The sequence below is a fragment of the Taudactylus pleione genome, unplaced genomic scaffold (genome assembly GCF_031769625.1).
Source record: "Taudactylus pleione unplaced genomic scaffold, aTauple2 ptg001274l, whole genome shotgun sequence".
Classification (NCBI taxonomy): domain Eukaryota; kingdom Metazoa; phylum Chordata; class Amphibia; order Anura; family Myobatrachidae; genus Taudactylus; species Taudactylus pleione.
This window is the reverse complement of record NW_028285674.1, coordinates 2190029-2210271: the sequence shown is the minus strand read 5'-3', so window position 1 is coordinate 2210271 and position 20243 is coordinate 2190029. Positions and strand designations below refer to the sequence as shown.

The window sequence follows — 20243 nt, the reverse complement described above, 5'->3', positions numbered from 1 at the left end:
GAAGTACCCATTTTTTACTCCCTTGCATAGTGCCAGGACACAATATGGCTCAGCTGTGCTGCATGAAAATATCTTTCAAAGATGGGCAATCCTAAAATAATAATCTGGGCAAAATGTTCATCTTTATAGAATTAACATGACCGGTCCAAGAAATACAGAGGGGGGGTCCACTTTGTAAGATCTTTTTTGAGTGACTGAAGTAGGTAGATAGAATTAAGATAGAAATAAGATTTTGTAATAGATATGCCCAAATACAGTCAGGTGCACAAATATTAGAATTTTCATATTTTGGCCTCTATTCACCACCACAATGGCTTTGAAATGAAACAAACAAGTTGTGCTTTAACTGCAGACTTTCAGATTTAATTTGAGGGTAATTAAATGCAAATCAGGTGAACGGTGTAGGAATTACAACGGTTTCTATATGTGCCTCCCACTTTTTAAGGGGCCAAAAGTAATGGGACAAACTAAACAATCCTAAATCTAAAAAGTCATACGGCGCCTGTGTCCCACAGTGAGTACACACAGGGTTGCAGGATCGATTGAGCCACATGTACTCTGGGATGCACTGTTCGTTCATGGTCATGTAATGGAAGTGTCACAGGCATGTCGCAGAAGTGGTTTTGGTATGGCAATGGCAAAATCGTTATATCTTTGCAGATACTGGAGAAAAAAGTGATTTTCCCTAATTTATCTACTTTAATACATACCGAGGTTCAATGCAAGAGTTAAATAACCCTGGTTATAGCGCATTTGGCACTTACCACATCTTCATACATCTCCCACTATAGGCCCGAATCAGAGTAGTACGCATACCAAATGGCTTGCGTACAACTCTGATGTTTAATGATCAGGATATTTACAGCTCATGTGCTGACCACCGACTGCGATGGCGGTCACAGTCCACCCTAAGCCGCAGCATGATTGCCATGCTGCGGTCATTTGAGGGCAGGGATGCACTGCCTGTGTTCCCAGAAAATGGCGGCGTGTCTGCCCCGGTTTCTGGGAGTGCCGAGGCCAGTATCTGCATCTGCCGACGTAGATTTACTGGCCTTGCAAGTGGCAGGAGGTGGCCATTCTGAGTAAGCTTAGGCTTAATCAAATGGCCGATGCTGCTACCAACAGGGCTGTGGTCGCGATGTTGATCCGATCCATCAGACCTGAGGTGCTGGCTGGAGGCATCTTCTTCCTTCAGACACCTTCTGCAGCATTAGCCTATATGCAGGTGTGCATCAGCGTACAACTCTGAATCAGGCCCCATGTCTTTCAATCAATCTTTAATGCCAGGACCTCTATTTCGTATCAGCAAGTGGACAGTCTGAGTAGCTGTTGTCAAAGTCAGATAATTGGATGGGATTGTTTATTTACAATTATTATCTGTCTACACTATCGTCCCTTATCTAATAGCATGTGACTGGCACGCTACTGCATGCCGGTGCGCTCTTAACACAATTAAATGCGAACGCACACACATATACGCACCCACACACACGCACTTATAAAATGGTTCCCACACATTATAGTTAATAACCAGAGTTATTTATAGTTATTAATAATGACGATATAAGATATATTTAAAAGAGATTTAAGGTTCAGGATACAGTGGACATGTCATGTTTGGTACCAAACGAAATCCCTATTTATTTGCAGAAATCAGTTTCTATTTGCAAAGAGATCGCACCGTGCATACCCAAGTTATGGATGATAAGGAGTTATTGGTTAGAATGCTATTTTCTGTATGTAGTGTTGTAGCCAGTTTGAACTAGTTCTTCGGTGGGAAGATACACAATGAAACCTTTGGAGAACTGACCCATACCTCTGATGACATCTTATGAACTGACCAATGACCTGTATCGTACCAGACTGACTTGAAGCCGGAATCAATGAAAACCTGCCAACTTGTCTTCTTTGTTATCTATGTAACCTGAACCGTATATATGGCTGGGTTCTGGCTCCAGCCTTCAGTCATCTCCTTTGTGTGACCACAGCTTTCAGGATTGAGTGGCTGTTTGCTGGATCCAGAGCGCATGCGTATCGATTGTACTTATTGTATATTGTACTTATTATATACTTTGTTTTTTGTTTTACTCTAAATTGTTAAACTTCTATCGTGTTAGTTTATACATAAAATTACTTTTTGTGCTTTGGAACCACAAGATTAGATTGGAAAGCAATTATTTTTCATAGCGACTTGACGGCATTCATACTGTCATGATTGTACTGTATTCTCCAACAATCACCTCTCTCACTATGTTACAGAGGCCCCTCGTTTCTAGACATGGTATTAAACAACACTTGGAACTGGACCTGTCTGTTGTATTGTGCCTTTCATAAAACTTGTTTTAATATACCAAAGATAGATAAGCACCTTTCCCAAATGCTGTCAAATTAAAGAACTTTTCAATACCATGAAATATCAATAGAAAAGTTCATACAATTTATAGCAGCCTACTTACATCCTGGAGACAACCATCACAAGACTAAATAGCAGTTTACCATATGATTGTCAAGGGAACAACTGCAACAAGCAGAACACAAATCAGAACAGCTGGGAGGGAAAATGTCCTCTCTAATTACTTACACAAAGAAATATTTTGAGATGACCCAAGAGAGATGTGCACATAAACAAGCTGAAAATAACACAATATCCTCCCGACGCTCGCCAAGTTATATACTCTGACCTTTATTTGGGGATTTTGTAAAAAAAATTTAAAAAACTGTTAACATCACAAACATCAATAATTTGAGCTGTATGAAGTGTTCTCCAAATTGCCTCCTAAAGAAGGCCATCTCCAGATCCAGAAAAAGGGAGGTGGATACTGTGGATGTTAACCCTACACTAGTGGTAGCTCTGTAAGTGCAACTCATGTGTTATTCCTCAATAAACAAACTTTATCTATTCTCATGATAGAAATAGATATAGATATATATATATATATTTATTACACATATCCAAATCGGAATGGCACTCACCCTAAGGGGTTTCAATAAATCCAGTGCCCTCCGGAAAAGTTCATCCACTGTATTAGTCCAGACAAGCACCGGATTTCGGTAGTCCTGAAACGTTGGTGTTACATATATATGTATTCTTAATACACGCTTTTGACTTTTTTGAGTAAGTCTCCGAGTGCCGCCGCTTGTTTGGACTAATATATTATTATTTATATATATTATATATCTTATCTTATTAAAATTATGGATGAGCGTTTCAGATTCTGTGGAATCCGAACCGCTCCAAACATCGGGGATCCGAGTCCACCAGAACCGCAGCTTCGGTGTTCCCGTCTGACTTGGATCCCGCTGCGAGGCCGAACGTCATCCACCTGACGTTGGATTCTCGCGAGAGTTCGGCTCTATGAATGAATAAACCTGTGTAAAAAAAAACGTCGTGACCCCTCCCCTAAAAGATCAACCAGCCCAGGGCTTTAGTAAACCCAGTGCTGGTAGTGCAACATTCGGGGAAAAAACGACGTAGGGGTCCCCCATACTTAAGCACAACCAGCACCGGGCTAGTCAGAACCAGCCCTGGTTTCCAAAATACGGGGGACAAGCGACGTAGGGGTCTTCCGAACTTTGAGCAACCAGCACTGGGCTCGGATTTGGTCCTGGTTCTGGAAATACAGGGAGAAAAAAAATGCGTAGAGCCCCCTGTATTATCCAGAACCAGCATCGGACTTTGTCTAGCAGGGGGCAAGGGGACCCCAGGCCTAGGCTGGGCGGTGGGTGCAGGTGTAGTGCATTTGAAATAGTTTCAAATTTTGTCTTTTGCTGTGGAACTGCAGGTCCCGGCAAGCCTCCCCCACATGCTGGTACCTGGAGAACCACTAGTACCAGCATTCGGGGCATTACAGGCCCGCTGGTACCTGTAGTTCCACTGCAAAAGCAATCATAAAAAAAACACAGAACACACACACTGTACACAGTATAAGTTTATTTATCATACATGCACTCACACATACTCACCTGTAGTATCTGTCCCCTTCTCCAGTAGATTATCCATAGGGACCAGTGGTTAAAAAAAAAAACTCACCTCCTATGCGTGGATCTGTCCTCTTTGTTCCAAAGTAGGCATACATGGTCTTCTTAAAAAAAAAAAAAACGAAAAAACACGAGCCACACAACAGATAACATCTCCCAAATGAAGAGTTCAAACGCGACTTCTGCCTTTGTCGAGCTGTATCTGAGCGTTCATTGGCTTAGAGAGGTCAGCCCCCGCCTCTCTCAGCCAATGAACGGTTCCCTCCATTGAAGTCAATGGAGAGCCGCAGGGTAGCTAAAGTTTACTTTGCGGTTCCCACCATTGACTTCAATGGAGGGAGCCGTTCATTGGCTGAGAGAGGCGGCGGCTGACCTCTCTCAGCAAATGAACGCTCAGATACAGCTCTACAAGGGCAGAAGCCGTGTCTGAGCTCTTCATTCGGGAGGTAACAACCATCGTGGTTGTTGCCTAGTGCGTGGATCATGTTTTTTCGGTTTGTTGTTTTACCAAGACCGTTGATGCCTACAGGGGGAAGGGGACCACTCCAGGTAATGTAGGTGAGTATGTGTGAGTGTGTATGTATTAAAACTTTACTATCACGGTGTATGTGTATTGTGCTTATTTAAACATTTCTTTACAGGTGAACTACAGGTACCAGCGGGCCCTTAATGCCCCGCATGCTGGTACTTGTGGTTCTCCAAGTACCAGCATGTGGGGGAGGCTTGCTGGGACCTGTAGTTCTACTGTAAAGACATTGTTTATACTCTTCTCTTTTTACACTACTCTTACACGATCAACCCGCCACCCACCGCCCAGGGGTGGCGGGGATAGTCCCGGGCTATCAGCCTAGGCCATGGGTGCACTGGAGAGGGGGACCCCTTTATTGGAGGGGTCCCCCAGCTTCCCCAGGGATCTCCGGCCTGGGTTGGATCAGAACCAAATCCAGCAAAAATGGTCCGGCGCATATCCCTAATTAAAATCAGAATAAATATGTTGCTAGGCTGTCACTGTTCTATGGAGCTTGAATCTCGCGAGTGAGACATAATCAAAGTTCCTACCTAAGATTTGCGGTCTGGGAATTAGAACTGGACAGATGAGTAATATATATGGAGTATGTACTAAATGAATGGGTTAAGGGGAAGAAGTATGGGTGGGGGGGGGTGGGGGCAATGTGTTGCTGCACAAGCAGAGTTGCTTGGGACCTGGTGTGCAGCAAGGGTCCGTTTTGCATGACTGCAGCAATAGTGTATGAGGACACATGTATACATGAAGACGTTGGTACTAGTGGCTATTATGGGGGCAATGGTTACAATCACCACTGATAAAGAGGCTAGCCTTTGTTTATCATACAAATCATACTTATAAAATAATAGATCTCTAGAATATATTTTTTTCTAACACATTGCATCCTACATAATTTATATAAAGATCTTAAGGTTTATTTGTATTTTTCTCTTCTCTGAAAAGTTAATGCTTGCTGCACTATAGTTTACAGTACATGAGATTATCGGCAAGATTCTGAGTTGGGAGTAAAGCAAAAAAAAAAGCAAACAATATTGCACCTTGGTAAAACCATTTTACACTGCCGGTGGGGCAGATGTATAATGTGCAGAGAGAAAAGTGATAAGAAAGTGATAAGGTGCCAGCCAATCAGCTCCCAATTGTCATTTTTCAAAACAGTCTGTGAGATGACAGTTGGGAGCTGATTGGCTGGCACCTTATCACTTTTCACTCTGTCTCCTAACACTGCTTAGTAAATAGACCCCTTAGATTTGTGAGAGGCAGGTCCAAACTCCAAGCTAATTTGCAGCATATAAATAAAGCTGGCCAGCATTTGCGGGCTACATGCATGCAAAAGCAGCCAGTAGTTACCATGAAATGCATTAAAAAAAAAAAATTGTCCAGGTAAAAAAAGTTACCTGCTCTTCTTTTTTTTAACTTTGCTCCCAACTAAGAATCATCCCCTCAGCAAAAAACAATAGCTAAATCATTAGCATATTTTTGCAGAACAGCTGCGTACAGAGGGCCTGATTCAGCAATGCCGCTAGTGCACTGCTGAACGCAGATTCACGATGGTTAGGAATCTATGAAGGCGCCTGACCCGCACTGTGCAGTATGGATCATGCATGAACGCACGCAGAGTGGCAGAGATTTTCTGGCCTCTTTCGCTCATCTGCGGCGGCCAGCTTGCGTGACCCCTTGGGTCACTTAGCCGGCCGATGTCCCCGCAGATAATCCGATGCTACGTTGGACAACGCAGCTTGGATAAGTAATGCATGCAGGAGTCATGATGCCTCCAACTGCATTACCATAATTGCAAGGACAGAATTGCAGAGCTGTTTGCATTAGGCTACAAGAAGGGAGGGTAAGTATACTTACCCGACGCGTCAGGATACACAACCATCGGGATGCCGCTCTCGGTATTTTGACAGCAAGCATCCCTGCAGCCGGCATTACATACCGATTCCAGTCCATCTTACTCATTTTCACAACTGCATTTTATGTTGTCCACTTTATATGTCTATATGTTTACATATGCCCTGCTTTCCCAACTGTCTATTGCTGCAGAGCATTGTGGCACCTTAAGGTATACAGACAACTAGGTCAAGTCTGTCAATCAGTGCTCGAAGTGTGCCGGTATACAACGGTATGACATACCGCCACTTCGAGCACTAAACTATTATTTTTCAACTTTAAGGCAGAGGGCAGGGGCGTGGCTTCAGCCCTGAGCCGCTACACTAACACTGCTCACAGGCTGTCAGTAGCAGGATGACAGCCCTCAGTACAGCCCCAGCCGCCATGTGAGGAAATAAGTAAGAGGAAGTGCTTTTTGTTTTACAATAAGTACAACTTTTGTACCCCATCTCCCCAACATTCTTATGATGCCCGACTACAACAGTGGATTATTATTATTATGACACTGTGAGCCTCACATAATAATACACTGCAGTAAGCGGACATAATTAGAATGATGCGGTCTGTCAGTCTGTGATCACAGATCAGAGGACGCTGGCTGCAGGCGGCTGGAGAACGACTCCGGCAGCTGTGCCGGCTTCAGGTGCACTGCTTCTCGCTGCCAGGACTCACTGATCTTCTCCACCGCTGCTCGTGCCACAGCTACAGTACCTGGATCCTGACAGCGTGTAATGTAATGCTCAGGATGGCTGCGGGCGGGGGGTGGTCAGGATGGCCGCGAGTTCGGAACTCAGTATGACCGCGGGTGGGGGAGGTCGGGAGTATGGCCGCAGGTGGGGGTGGTCTGGCGTATGGCTGCAAACAGGGAGGGAAGGTCGGAAGTATGGCTGCGGGGGGGGGGGGAATCGGGAGTATGGCCAAGGGCGGGGAGGTCAAGAGTATGGCCACGAGTGGGTGGTCTGGCATCTGGCCGCAACAGGGATAGGTCAGGCGTGTGGCCGCGAGTGAATTATGGAGGGAGGGGGGCTTTCATTGGCATTAGCCTACTAGTGGACTGGGGACTCTGACACAGCTCTGTCACACACATGAAAATTAGGTGAGCTAAGGAAGAGTAAAGAGGGGGGAGAGTAAGAAAGAGGGAAGCCGGGTTGCCAACTATTTATTGTAATTATTAATAACACTCAGAGAACCTGATTTCCGGACTGTCCAAAGTCTTAATAATTCTAGCTAGTTGGGGTCTAGAATTTTGAAATGTTTTTTTTACTTTTCACTTTACGAGATGAACTCCCCGCATACCCACCCACCTCCTTACCTACCTCCAATCCTCACCCAACTCTAGTCCTCTACTGCCTACTAGCAAGCCTCCTCGTCCGTCTCCCTGCCCCATCCAGTCCTTTCCCACCCACCTTCTCACTGCCTAAAACCTGCCTCTAGTCCTCTCGTCATACTCACCCGCCTCCTTACCCTGCCTCCAGTCCACTCCCGTCTACCCACCTACCGCCTCTTTGCCTGCCTCCTCCAGTCCTCGCCCACTTACCCTCCCATTTCCTCACCTGCCTTCAGTCCTCTCCTGCTACCCGCCACCTTTTCACCTGCCTTTGGTCCATTGCTGTCTACGCACTCGTTTTCTCACCTTTATCTAGTCCTTGCCCACTTCCAGTCTCTCCCAGCTACTAGCATGCATATTGGGCAATGCCTAGGGGGCACTACTACTGTGGGCATTGCATAGGGGCATTACTACTGTGGGCCTTGTATAGGGGCACTACTACTTTGGGCATTGCATAAGGAGCAATACTACTGTGGGCAAGGTATAGGGGACAATACTGCAGTGGGCATTGCATAGGGGGCACTACGACTGTACACATTGCATGGGGGCACTACTGTGGGCATTGAATAAGGAGCGCTACTACCATGGGCAAAGTATAAGGGACAAAACTACTGTGGGCATTGAATAACGAGCACTACTACTGTGGGCATTGTATAGGGGCACTACTACTGTGGGCATTGCATGGGGCACTACTGTGGGCATTGCATAAGGAGCAATACTACTGTGGGCAATGTATAGGGGACAATACTGCAGTGCACATTGCATGGGGGCACTACTGTGGGCATTGAATAAGGAGCGCTACTACCGTGGGCAATGTATAGGGGACAAAACTACTGTAGGGAATTAAATAACAAGCACTACTACTGTGGGCATTACATAGGGGGCACTACTACCGTGGGCATTGTATAAGGGGCACTATTTTGTAGCATAGTGTATATAGTGTGGTACACTACACTGGTGAAAAAGGGGCGTGTCTTAGGGACACCCCCCTTGTGAGTGACCACACCCCCTTTACCAGCACTCGCCTAAGTACAACCTTAGATTTTCCATACCTCCACTTCACAATTCCCACTTCGACCACTGCTGTCAATATTAATAAACAAAAATATGGGCCCTTTTTTCCCCACCAGAATTGTCACCTGACCAGACTATAAGTAGCCTGTGAAGCATAGATTGGCAAAATGCGTCCCGCAAGCTGTATGCGGCCAGCAAGCCAGCTGGGTCTGACCAGTTTGATGCAGCCCCTGTTGCCGGCCCAGCCAGCAGTGATATACTACAGGCTCCAGAGCCTGTTACTGCTGGGAGCTGACTCAGTGGTAGTGCTCTCAGGGGGCCAGAGCCAAGCCCCAGCAGCATCACTCCAGAGATGAGACAAAGTTTGGGAATCAGATCCTAGCAATCTGAGACTGAGAGACACCCAGAGAGGGGACAGAAAGTGTAAAGCTTGGTACACACAATATACGATGTATCGTGCAAGATATTGTCCTCGCACGGATCGGAACTATATATCGTACACATCGTACAGTGTCTACACCCGCATGCAATGTATGACATGGTGCAGTTACATGCAGCATGTAACGATACAATCTGCTGTCGTACTCCAGATCATGGAGTGTGTACGGAGCGCTCCATGTAATCTTACATCACACCAACATTGGGTCACACCATTGTATGGTGTGTACCCAGCTTAAGTAAGATGGGAGTTGTAGAGGAAAGAGATGAATAGTCTGTCAGGGGAGAGCTGTAATCTAAACCGCTGCTGTGAAAGGGACAAGATGTGCAGTGAATTGGTTACTTTTCTAGGGAGCATGCAGTTATATATTGTGGCAGGATCAGGGTAATGGTGGGTACACACTACACGATATGCTCCCTGAGCGATATCGTGTAGTGTTGTCCCCGGCAGGCTGTGCTCAATGTCGTTCATGACATTGAGCACAGCCGCTGAACGATATCATTAACGATATCGTTCAGCGGCGGGCTCTCTCCCCCATTCCCTGACATGCAGCAACCTGACGAGATCGTCAGGTTGGCCTACATGTCAGCCCGATGAACGATAATGACGAACGACCCGCGGGAACGTGCGTCGTTGTTATTGTTCATCTTTTTGGGGTTAAAAATGGACGATGAAGTGGACGACTGGACGATAACGATATCGTTATCGTTCAGTCGTCCACTTTATCGCCCAGTGTGTACGCACCTTTAGGGTGCTGTCTCCTGGGGTAAACAGTTCTACTTGTCATGCAGCAGTTAAGTAGTAATAGACCAATCCTTGGCCTTGCTACAAGTTTCCACAGCTAGATTTATTAGCAGCACAAAAATAAACAAAACATAAAAGTAAAATTTGGCCTGTCTAGCTCTAAATAAACAAAATGATTACCTCTCAGAGTGGAAGAACCTACCTTTCCTTTCACAAAATAGAAGTCCTCAGCACAGTACTTACATTTAGTAATAATCACAAAGTCCCTCAACAGGCCTCTGATCTGTTCCCAGGGCAGTGATTGACAAACCCTTTATCAGCCTCTCACAGGTGGTTTGGTATCAAGGCTGCTAAGAGACTAGGCACTCAGTAAGTCTTGCAAAAAACTGTAGGAACTCCCCAGGTAATGTTTTAACATTTCAGAACTTTATGTGAATGTTCTTTCATCATAATGAAAGAATATTAACAAAGTTCCGAAACGTTGACACATTACCTGGGGTGTTTCTGTGGTTTGTTAAAAGACATCCTGAGTACCACCTGTGCATTTAAAATAAACTTGTTCCATCCCACTGCAAATGGTAATTGGAGGGCATTATATATCCTGGTGACAGGCTGTGTGGAGAGATGTGCCTGTAAAAGAAAAATGCAGGCATGAAAATCGGAGTTCTGGTACACTAACCTAGATAACTCCTTTTCTTCGAGGTCCACAGGGATACCATGGGGAATATTATGGTTAGAGATCAGGCACCAAACAGCTAAAGCTTCAGCTCCCAGGATGACTCTGGTCCTCCTCCATATATACACCGCCCCTAGCCATCGGACTTCAGTTTAGTTAACAAGCCTCAAGGCAGGAGAAGGATGAGCAATCGTACACCAGAAACACTCCTACACAAGATGAGGGAATCTGTGACTGAAATAAAAAATTACCCATGCAGCCAGGTGCGTCAGAGTGGGTGCCATGTGGACCCTATGGACCTTGAACAAAAAGGAGTTATCTTGGTAAGTCTACCATAAATCTTATTTTCGTCTTCGGGGTCCATAGGGATACTATGGGGATGTCCCAAAGCAGTTTCCCTAGAGTGGGGGATGCTCCGGAGTAGAAAGGAGAACTTGTCGCCCAAAGGAAGCATTCTGAGAGGCAAAAGTATCAAAGGTATAGAACCTAAGAAAAGTGTGGACAGAAGACCACGTAGCTGCCTTGCATAATTGTTCAGCAGAGGCACCACTGCTAAATGCCCACAATGGCCCTACAGACCGAGTAGAATGTGCTGTCACTGTGCTTGGGACAGGGAGTTCAGCCTGGGTGTACACCTGAAAGATAGTCATGCGTAGCCATCTCACCAGAGTCTGTTTACTAGCTGGCCATCCTCGTTTGTGAAAACCATATAATACAAAAAGAGCGTCTGATTTTCTAACAGAGTTTGTACACTCCACATAAATACGGAGAGCATGAACTACATCCAGGGAGGCTTCACCTACAGAAAGATGTGGAGCCTGAAAAGCTGGAACTACAATTTCTTTATGCACATGAAAACGTGACACTACCTTAGGAAGGTAACCCGCCCTAGTACAAAGAAAAGCTCTACCCTGGTGAAAAATAAAAAATGGGGAGCGACAAGACAGCGCTGCCAAATCAGAGACTCTGCGAGCAGAAGTGATAGCGAGAAAAAAAAAAAAAAAGTGTCTTCGCTGTCAACCACTTCAAATCTGCAGAATCTAGAGGTTGAAATGGGTGAGCTTATAGCCCCTTAAGAACTAAAGGCAAATCCCACGGTGCTACCGGTGGAACAATAGGAGGCTGAACTAGCAGAACTCCTTGGAAAAAAATTTGAACATCTGGTAACAAGGCAATCTTTCTCTGGAACCAGACTGATACTGTCAAAGAAGCCAGGCGGAGACCATCGTCTAAACCTGCCTGGAGAAAAAAAAAAGTATCCTGGAAATCCTAAATAGCTTAGGATCATACTTCCTGTGGGAATACCATTGACAAAAAGAATGCCAAACTCTGTAATAGATGCGGGCAGAGGCAGGCTGCCGTGCCCCAAGCATCGTTAGAATTGGAAAAACAGTTTTCTCTTAGGATGGAAGATTCAAGAGCCACGCCATCAAAGCCAGACGAGGTAAGTCCGGATGCCAGCAGGGGCCCTGCCTTAGCAGATCCTGCCACAGAGGAAGAGGATATGGTCTGTCTATTGACAGATTCTTATGTCGCTGAACCAATGACATCTGGGCCAAGTCAGAGCCACCAGTATTATGGTTCCACCTTCCTGCATGAATTTCCTGAGAACTCTTGGGAGGAGGGAGATCGGAGGAAAGATCTCCGATCTCGGAGGAAAGAGATACGCCAGCTTCAAGTCCCATCTCACTGCCAGTGCATCCACGAAGGCTGCTGATGGGTCTCTGGATCTGGACCCGTACCTTGGGACCTTGTGGTTGTGACGTGACGCCATGAGATCTCTCTCTGGTAGACTCCATTTGTTTACCAGGAGCTGAAATACTCCTGGATGGAGAGACCACTCTCCGGCGTGTATGTCCTGGCGAATTAGGAAGTCTGCTTCGAAAATTGAGTACTCATGGTATGAATATTGCCGAGATAGCCAAGAGATGATGTTCTGCTCAAATCAGAACCTTTGTCACTTCTTTCATGGCTGCGTAACTTCTTGTGCCTCCCTGATGATTGAGATAAGCCACTGTTGTCGCATTGTCGGACTGAAACTGGACCGTCTTGCCCTGAAGCAGGTCCTGTGCCCTGACAAGTGCTTTGTATACTGCTCGCAGTTCCAGAATGTTTATTGGCAGATGACTTTCCTGATTTGTCCATCTTCCCTGCAAGGTGTGATGACCTGTGTCACTGCTCTTCATCCGCGAAGACTGGCGTCTGTGGTGAGAAGCACCCAATTTGGAAATACAGAATGGGCAAGTAAGAAGGATCATCTGGGACCTTATTAGATGATACTGTCCGTTCCACTTGGAGAGAATCAATCTTTGCAGAGGCCTGGATTGGAACGGAGCATACCCCACCATGTCGAACGTGGATACCATTGATCCCAGGACCTGCATTGCTAACAGAATGGATACCCTTTGCTTGCATAGCAGATTATGGCCCTGTTGTTGCGAATACACAATCTTGTTATCTGGCAGAAACAGCATCTGTGCCCAAGAATTCAGAAGAGCTCCCAGATGTTCCACCTGCGGTGTTGGAAAAAGAGAAGACTTCTTCCAATTGATGATCCAGCCGCGCTTTTGTAAGCAGGCTATGTTCAGTTGAAAATTGAAAAAAGGTCATCCAGATATGGGAGAATTCTGACTTCCTGACGCCTGAGATAGGCCATCATGACTGCCATTATTTTGGTGAATACCCGGGGAGCCGTAAATAGGCCAAAGGGTAGAGCCTGAAATTGGTAACGTTACTGAAGGACAGCAGATCGTAAAAATTGCTGGTGGGATGGTATAATAGGAACATGCAATCCCTGGCTCCATTGCCAAAATAATTGACCAGAGAGTTTCCATACGAAACTTTGGTAAATGGATACACCTATTGAGGATTTTTAGATTTAGTATAGGGCGATAAGCCCCATTCGGTTTCTGAATCAGAAACAGATTGGAATAATAACCCCTTCCCTGTTGCGACACAGGAACCGCAGCAGGGAGTGAATGGCTTCTTGAAGGGTCAAAGCCTTGACCGCATCTGCTGGAGGATCTGTGCAAAAAAAACTTCTGGGGAGGATGCCTCCTGAAAGTGAGGGCATACCCCTGAGAGACCACTTCTCGGACCCAGGCATCTGTTGTTTGACGCCAACAATCCACAAACTGAAGAAGTTGGCCTCCCACCTTGGGATCCCATCAGGCAGAGGGTTTGTTGTCCAGCTTAGAAGGTAGACGTCTTGCTGGGCTAGACCTCTTAGTTTGTCGCATTGCCGGCAGGGGCCCTTCTTTGATCCTGTATCAGATTTCCAGGATCTTAACCAAAGGGCCCTGCGTGCCTATGAAGCTGCTGATGCTCTTGGAGCTAAAATTCCAGCATCTATAGCAGCTCCTCCGAGATAGCAAGCCGCTTCTCATATATGGGAGATATACATCATCTGTTCTCTGGTAGCATTTGGTAGAGAATTTTCCAATGCTCCCAACCATTCTTCAACAGCTTTGGCTACCTAGGCTCCAGCCATAGCTGGACGAGTAACAGCTCCAGATGATGAAAATTTTTTAAGACATGCTTCAATCTTTTTATCTGTGGAATCCTTCAGGGAAGATGCTGACAGAATAGTCAATGTAGCATTTCTGATTAAATGCGTCATATGAGCATCCACGGTAGGAGGTACCTGCCTCTTAGTACATACAGAAGCCAGGAAAGGATACAACGCTGTTATTTTCTTATTCACATAAAAACATTTGTCAGGGTTACCCCATTCCTCATCCATAAGCTCAGTGAGCTGTTCAGATAAAGGAAACTCCGTTTTGACCACCTTCCGTGGTGATTAAACACTGGAGCCTTCTTACTATGAGCTGGTTCATCCTCCTGAATATCTAGGAATGATTTAACCGCCTTCAACAATGAAGGAACATCCACTGTGGATGGATGGTCCTCCTGAGGGGACAAATAGGTCATACATGATTTACATTAAACCAGCACAGAGGGCTCCCCCTCCTGTATGCCTTTATCTTTTGACATGTTCAATAAACACAATGATTGCAATGGTATATTACAGCCTTCACAAAATCTTAATGAATGTGAAGTACTCAGAGAAAAACCTCCAACCCAATAGTATGGAGAGAAAAAACAGTGATAGTTATAATTGGCAGACAGAAATAAAAGAAAGTGCCAATACAGCAGCTAGCAAAGTCACATACAATGCATATGTAATAAAATTACAATCGACTCTATATAAACTACACAAACGAATGGTAGGATATAGAGCACTACATAACTTAACCAATGGAGAGGTATACAGGGAGACTGACCCAAACCCTCCTAGGACCAATAGCTACAGGGCGCACTGAGCGTGGACTTTGAGTGTCTCATACACACGTGGAGGGTAGGCGAAGCAACCCAGACACGCTAAACCCTTTGTAGGGACTGCGGCTGGGTCAGGGGAGGAGCTCCCGGGAGAGAGCCTACCTCCCCTAAGCTGCGTTAACCAGCCGAGTATGCTGGCCTCGTGGCAGCGTACCTGTTTGCTGCCGATTCCCGGAGTCAGACGATACGGCTCCGGTTGTGTAGTGAGGACGCGGACAATCCCGGGCCCTGACTGCAGCGACCTCTTGTGCGTCGCTGACACCAGAAGGACTGCCGCGCGCAATTAAACGTAAGCAAGGAATCGCCTTACCCGACATCTCCGTGCATACCATTCCAGTCCGGGTCGCTGTATTGCTGCTAGCAAGCTCAGCCGCGACCCACTGAAATCACCAGCCCAGTTACTGGTGTTGCGGCCTGACGAAGGTAGATGGAGTCGCAGTACATGCGTCTCAATTCAGACGCTCAGTACTGCCAACCAAAAAACATAGAAAATAAAATAAAGCATAAAACAAAAGCTTAGGACTGCCTGAGCAGTCCGCTGTTACAAAGGTGCTTCTTAATCCTGCCGTACCAAATGAACAACTGAAGTCTTATGGCTAGGGGTGGGGTATATATGGAGTAGGACTCAAGGCATCCTGGGAGCTGAAGCTTTAACTGTTTGGTGCCTGGTCTCCAACCATAATATTCCCCATGGTATCCCTGTGGATTCCTATGGACTCCAAAGAAGAAAAAATCCATGGGGTAAATCTAGACAGGTAAAATGTCACAAGCTGTGCAGGCTACTGGGGAAGAAATCTAGGGGTAACAGGGTTGAGTGGTAACTTGTACAGAGTGGAGAATTTGGGGTTTCATAAGTACACATTTACAGGAGTTGGGCTGGATGGGGAATGTGACCGTTCAGGCAATCAGGTGCAGTTCACTACGTGCATCCCTCCACAGTTTACCAAACCTACCTAATGGCTCCCCTGCTGAAATAATTGCCCTAACTTGCTGTAAAGCCTACATAGGGCACTCATGATGAACAGTTCCATCTTTAAAATATATTTGAAATTAAGCTAACACTTTCCCACATATGTTTGTGTATTGTCTCTATAGGGACCCCAGAAATACCTTTGTAGGTGCTTCTGTACATTCAAGTAGCAATTTTTTTTGCTAACGGTCTTTTCAAAATGGAGTACTGGTATGGAAGGTGCAGTGTGCCTTTACACTTCAAAACTGTACGCAATGATTGTGGCAATAACCTATATATCCCATCGTCCACTGTAACTCTGCAACATCACAGCAGCACTAAGCAACATCTGTCTCTACCCTGTTACACAGACATGAAGTTGCCTTCAGTAAGTGTTTGAATGTTAATATCTGCAAAGAAGGGAAAATAAAATGGTATTTGGAAGGATACAGGCCAGAATGAACACTGGATATTATATTGTATTGGCACTATATAAATTAAAGTTAAGAGGTCAGGCTTACAGCAAGGGGCCTATCCATTAGCAGATGTTTTTCTGAATGATGAAAGACAAAAGATATCTATTGAAAATTCCGGTGGCTGTGCTGAAAGATATGTCATGTACATGACAGATTTTTGCAAAAGACGAACGATGAATGATATCGCATGACATCATTCAGGGAGTGGAGTTTTTTCTCTCCAGTGCTTTGTAGCAGCTGTTAATATCGTTCGTCGTTTGCTGCATATAAACTGCCAGATATTTCTAATATCTGGCAGCGATATGCGATAACTGACCAACATGTTGGAGAGACGAAAGATAAAATTTATCGGTCGAGGGAGTGCGCATCTGTCATCGTTCAGGGCCTATCCATTAGCAGATATATTGTTCAGTCGTTCAATTTATCTGTAATGGATAGGCCCCTTTACAGAATACATGCTTACCAAATATATAGTTTGTGGGGTCTATTTACTAAGCAGTGTTAGAAGACAGAGTGAAAAGTGATAAGGTGCCAGCCAATCAGCTCCCAACTGTCATTTTGCAAACACAGCCTGTGAGATGACAGTTGGGAGCTGATTGGCTGGCACCTTATCACTTTTCACTCTGTCTTCTAACACTGCTTAGTAAATAGACCCCTGTATCTTAATGGAAGCTACCAGCTTGAAATTATCCTTTAATAAAACATACTGCCACCAAAAAAGATAAAACTAGCAAGGACACAGGGTGAACAGAGGTAAAATTAAGAAACAAATCCAGTGCCACAAGGTGGCCTACGAGGATGTTTTGAGTGGCACTCCGACCTGACCCCCAATTTGACCCAAGGCGAGTGATACACTCTATGCATAATATATAAATGTATCTGTTGAAATTGGACACATGAAATATGTGGTACTCAAGGATGTTTTGGGTGAAGTCAGTCCCTCTCTTTCTGGGTTTGTTCCTTCCCTCCTCTTTCACCTCCTTCCCTCAGAGAGGATACCTTTTTGGTGCACTATACCCTCTCCAAACCAAAGTGTGGCCTGCGTACCCAACAAAGCCTTGGACACTAGTGAGTACAGTCACAGTAAGGGCCTCATTCAGAGGCGGTCGTAGGATGCAAGCGGTCGCTCAGAAACAGGGCGGCCGCTTGCATCCTGAACGGCCGCCTACATGTCGGTCGTTAGGCTGTGGCTTAATACCCACAGCTCTAACGACCGCTAGGGGAGATGGTCGCGATGGTCAAGACCATCGCGACCATTGGGGCTTACGACGAGACCCTAGGGTAGGGACTCGTCAACCTTAAGCCCCAGAGAGCTTCCTGCTCTGTTTCAGCAGGAAGCTCCCCACTGACATCACTGATGATGTCAGTGGGGACGCCCACAAAACGGCAAGCGTTCTGAAAGGAACGCCTCCGTTTGGCCGGGCACGCCCCCTGCCTGCCCAGCAAACGGAGCGAGCTGTCAATCAACATCGACAGCTCGCTCCGTCTGCTTCGAGCCAGCTAACGACAGGTGATCCGTCGTTAGCGGGGGCTCGTGCATGCGCACGACGGAGCAGTCTCTGTCATGCGCATGCCCTGTGGACCAACATCGAGTCGGTTGCGACCGCTCAGCGCTCGCGACCAACTGAATAAGGTCCTAAGTCCTGCTAACAGTACAAATGTTTGAATATATATATATATATATATATATATATATATTGTAATCATGGTGGCACTCCTGAAACTTTTTATGCCTGTAATGTTGAACGTTTGCATCTAAAGAGAAAAATATGTCTATTCCTTTAATACCATACTGCTCTGGATACATTCCAGAATGGACACATTACTAGAATTGTTTTGGGAAACATTTACTAAGAAAAACACAAAAAAACATAATACAGCTTCCAGTATCACCTGTAGTTTCATGACACCAAGATTTAGCTCTCCTCCTTGACCATTCCCCTACCCTACTGTTTCTGCCGCGGACCGTCCATTTCTGACTGCAAACCATATGTTTCAATGGTATCTGCTAAATGTTCAAATTTACCAAACAAAAATATATATAGTAGCAAACGTCACTCACTCTCACAAACAATCGAAGCCATAAATGAGACTAAACCAGGCAGTATATTAGGCAATAAAAATAAAATGTGTATTTTATTGAGAAATGGTACTAAATTGGTTGGAAGTCAGCATTCATTTGACACAAAGCACTTCACCTCATTAGGGTTGTCTGTATGTCTGCACTTCTTGGTTGCAGAGTATTTTCATAAGCAATATATCTAATGATACAATAGTGCACAGGAGATACACATCAGCTCTATCTCACAATCGTGCTTACACCAACAAAAATAAGTTTCAGGAAACGCAAGTAAACACATTAAAAATAAAATAAAAAAAGAAATGAAAAAAGTGGTCACTTCATCCCGTATAACTACTTTTTCCAGCATATAAAGCCATTCAGCAGTGATATGGGCACATTGTACATGGGTGTCACACATCAAGCAGATTACTTCAAGACCACAAAAATATTAGTACACCAATCAGGTGCTGGGTGGTAAGGAATCTGAGGGTAAAGGCATTTCTGTGGGAGCGAGTTTGTTTATTTCTGGGATCTCAGCTTCTGATTGTTCCATTCACCGATAGCCTGCAACCACTTCAAATGCTTCATTTTCACCCAGTATATTTAGTATAGTAAGGCCCATTTCAACAGACATTATGGCCCACATAAAGAAAAACATACAAGTTATACTGGTACCTTTTCCTACATGAATTCAGCAGAACGGCGCCATCAATGGTAAATTAGATCTCACCCACCTATGAGAGGAAGCAGACAAGTTTTTTTTTTTTTTAATTCCCCACTACACCTCCTCAGTCACAATAATACACAAATCACATGTGTTGTGGTAGGAGGAAGCCTGGCACAAAATGTGCTACCCTGGTGGATGTAATAGAGTTACTGGGAAATCTAGTTCACTGTTTCCTGATACATGCTCAGGATAGCACCACCAGGGAGATGGTTGGGTTCTGATAGGCCTGGCCCAAGCAGCACAGCTGCTCCACTGTGGTTCCGGCCTTTTCTGTTCACAAGGTAGAAACAGCTGTAGATGAATGTGCTCTTATATTGGAAGAGGCTTCTTTTCCCAGAGGTCTATATAATTCCAGAATAAAAACATGAATCCATGTTGCTATGGGAGATTTTTATGCACCATTCTCTCTGGATCATTTCTGAAAAAAAGCTTAAGCATTGGTCGACCTTTCACCAGGGTCTTGTAAACTATTTCTTTCCATCCCTAGAAGAAATACACCCTAAGCCATATGAAACTTGTGGAGCACCATAGCAAGCAAGACCAGAGCAAATCTAGGACTAACTATGGTAGATGGCAAAGGTCTGGACCTCCTCAATCCTCTTGGTAGTGGTAATAGCCAATAAAAACATTGTGAGAAATATACAAAATTATTCCATTATTTCAAAGGGAGGTGAAATTAAAGCTTGAAGATCAAAATTCCCTATTGATCTTAAACATCCTATTCATAAACCTAGTGACACTGACACTATCAAACTTCTCTCCCTCTCCTTTTTTAGCCTTTTCCAGTGGACTCACTTTGCTACCTCCTGTACTGGTTACTCCCTGTATCTCATTTTCTGTTAACAGCTTGCGGTCTTCCAAACACCCTCAGCAACATGTTGATGCTCTTGGCCCTACAATCTTTACCTCCACACTAGAGCCACTCTACTCTTTTATCACCACTGTCATGCCCCAATCTGGCTGATTCGCTGTATAACTGCACTCTCAGGTGCAGCCCGTTTTCCAGGAGTGCCGAGGCCAGGGGCTGCATTGGAGGATGCAGATTTCCTGGCTTCGTAAGTGGCAGGAGGCGGCCAGTTTGAGTAAGCTTCAGGTTA

At 45.2% G+C, this 20243-nt stretch overlaps 1 protein-coding gene across 2 annotated transcripts in view; it reads right to left on the bottom strand.

Annotated features, from left to right (window-relative positions):
• The window catches only part of LOC148443424 (protein-L-isoaspartate(D-aspartate) O-methyltransferase-like), a 69696-nt gene that overhangs the window by 39517 nt on the left and 9936 nt on the right, over nucleotides 1-20243 (bottom strand). Inside the window, exon 2 of one of the 2 annotated variants that reach the window (XM_088462844.1) lies at nucleotides 19095-19153. The exons of the other annotated variant lie outside the window; for it this stretch is intronic. The gene's annotated coding sequence lies outside the window, so the exon portion shown is untranslated. The remainder of the gene's footprint in view (nucleotides 1-19094; nucleotides 19154-20243) is intronic. 2 annotated transcript variants of the gene reach the window in all.